Genomic DNA, 3,029 nt, shown 5'->3' on the forward strand with positions numbered 1-3,029 from the left:
ATTTTTGTTTTAAGGTTTGACATAATGTGCAACAAATGCCTTATCTTAGTTTTTGTTGTACTACAAACTTTTCTTTTATGTAAGAGAATCTCACATACAATACAGACCATATTAATGTCAGAAATAAAGCAACTATATACCAGGTTACTGTAGGTGCCTTTTATTTGAGAAATTAAGCACTTGGTGCTGGTTAAAGGAACATGTATGTGTGTGTGCATGTGAAACTGCAAGAAACTTACCTTCTCTGGACTGGGCAGAGACAAGCAACAATCGTGGGCATCAGTGGGTTACACAGCAGGATGGAGTCCCTTGACAATATGTGCTTCAGCCCAACTTACTTTGTAAGCCTACTTGTGTTTCATTAACAGTTTGTGTTTGTCTCTCAAAGCTTTAACACAAATATTTATGTATAGGAGGCCGCTTGAGGGATGAAGAACGTTGCTAGTGTAAAGCTTTTTCATTCCTTTCATTTGTATGGTAGAAGTGATATTTTAGTATGCATGCCTGGGTTTTGGGAGTTAAACGCAAGAGTAAGCTGTGCGTTGTGATTTTTTTTTTTTCCTACCCCCTAACTAGTAGTCACAAATGCATTAATCTGAATTAGTGTTACACTTTGACTCTCTTATTTTGCTGGAAACATGGGCATTCAATAGATAATATCTATTGCCTTTCCCAGTTTTGTGACAAAATATAAACAGCAAACAATCAAGATAATCTGGTGAAGGAAAAGGACAAGAGGGACTAACACAAGCCAGGTCTTCAGAAATATGTCCTGGTAATTTGTATCACCTAGCTTTAGGCTGTATATACAAACTGTGACTGTCACTGGGGCTTTGCTGGGGTTCTGGCTGTCATAGCCAGACCACTATATGAACATCCTGCAGAGCTGCTTGTGTTTGTATGTGTGAAGTTTTCCATCGCCTGGAACAAGCGAGATGGGCTGACTGTAGAGCATTTGCTCTTGTGGCTGGCTGCTGACATCTGAAATCAGGGTGAAGTCTAGGTAGATGAAAGTGAAGTCTAACAATGTGACTAGTTAATTTTTCTATGTCAACTTTGCTCACTGAAAGAAAGTAGAGTGGATGGACAGCCAATAAGCCAAACCTGGAAGGAACTACAACCCTAAATTTGATTAGATTAGGACTCTGGAAGCTTTACACATGAGCCTGGCTTTTACTTGGAAGAAATTACCTTTAAGCAATTGATTGGTGAGAATAAGCCCAGTTCCTACTGCTATTATTCTGGTTTTACATGAGAATACTATATTTGCACTGAATTAAAACTGAATCAATGTTGTGAGTGAATCAAGCTTCATGAAATAAGCCTTTTAACGCTGTATATTAACTGACCACAGGTGCACCATAGCTGTGACCAAGGTTTGACACAATGCAAAGAACAAAAATTCCGAAACGAATTGATTCTTGCATTTGGTTTTGTGACAAACACTCAGATACAGGTTCGGTACCTACGCAGAAAATACACCAATGTTTTCTAATGCTAGACCTCATTTAATTTTTTCATAAATTTCCTTGACCTTGTGTAAACTGAAGCTTTTCAGGCTTAAATGCTTACTTTCATGAGAAACCTGTGGATTACTGTTTGTGTGCCAGCTGAGCCAAAAGATTGGTCCCTCTGCAGTGTACTGGTCTGTGTGGCTTCCCCTGGAGACAGCCAGCTTATCCCTTGAGTGGGTTGGATTCTTGCCCTGCAGCTGAAGGGAACAATAGGATCCTTGTAGTTCTGCTAGCACGGTGCATTGGAAGAGCAGGTAAGCTCTGGACATTTATACATAGTCTTACATTTCTGTATAAAGTAAAAATCCGAATGCCCATACGCACTGTATTCCATATTAATGATTATGAAGAACCTTCAGTAGTGCAGCTTCTGTTTGCATCTGGAGTAACAGATGTGCAACATGGCCTTCTTCAGTATCAGCTTGTGTTGGTGGTGCCGGTTTCTTTTTTAATTTCATTTTCTCTTCTGCTTCAGTGATGTGTGTGTTTTTTGTGAGGTACAGAATTTAAAGGAGTCCTCTAAGTTTTCTGAGAGTATCATGTTCTTACACCAGTAGGCATTAAATAAAGAATATTTTTTTAAAAAAAACATCAATAGAACAAACCTGTAAAACAAAGAAAACTCAAGGAAAACTTATTGAAAGACCATGCTCATAAGTAGTCGTACTTATGTAGCGCACACAGAGTGACTCAAAAGTCTTTGTAGGAACTATATGAACAAAATGAGCTATGCATGTACATTAGATGGAAAGACAAAGTTTGGAAAAGCAATCAACCTTGTCAATCAGAGCAGCTGAGGATGTGTTTGCATGTATGTGTAGGGATGAGTTGGCTCGATACACTCACCTTAAATCTGAGTGGCGTATGGGAGGACAGTGTCCTTGTCTGCCTACTTCTCATGCTGGCAAGCGTGTGTTTTTGGCAGCTCGGTGCTGGAGAGGACTTGTCCCAGCACTGGGGCTCGGGCTGCCGTCACGCAGCAAAGGGGAAGCACGTTAGCTGGGCAGAGCGGCCCCAAATAGCTGGATAAACAGCCGCCGGCAATTTACAAATGAATGCCACGTTCTCCTCAGCCATACGGAAAGGGGAAAGGAGCGGATCAGCGGTGTCTGGAGGGCCTGTGTCACCAGAAGTAGGCCAGTTTGTGCGTTGTCCTGTGCTGGCAAACGGCCAGGCTTTGTGTGCTCCAGACACCAGATGGGAAGCAATTATGAGTGTGACAAGCAGGTCATCTGGCAGACACTCTGTGGACCTGCTGCCGCATAATTTTTGGCGGGAAGAGGGGAGCTTTTTCTTTTCTTCCTTTTTTTTTTTTTTTTTGTTGTTGTTGTTGTGTGCTTAAACCACGTTGTGTTGTTAATACAACCTCTCCTTCGGCGAACTCCCAGTGACGGGGTATGGAGCATCCTGTGCTTGCTGAGTTTGTGTTCCTTTTGTGCCCTTGCTGGCGCCTACCACAGTGCAAGTGTTTTTCCTTGGCCAGCAGTAAGCAATGCTTACACTTTGTACGTCGTG

This window comes from Pterocles gutturalis, unplaced genomic scaffold, assembly GCF_000699245.1.
Source record: "Pterocles gutturalis isolate BGI_N339 unplaced genomic scaffold, ASM69924v1 scaffold4336, whole genome shotgun sequence".
NCBI lineage: Eukaryota > Metazoa > Chordata > Aves > Pterocliformes > Pteroclidae > Pterocles > Pterocles gutturalis.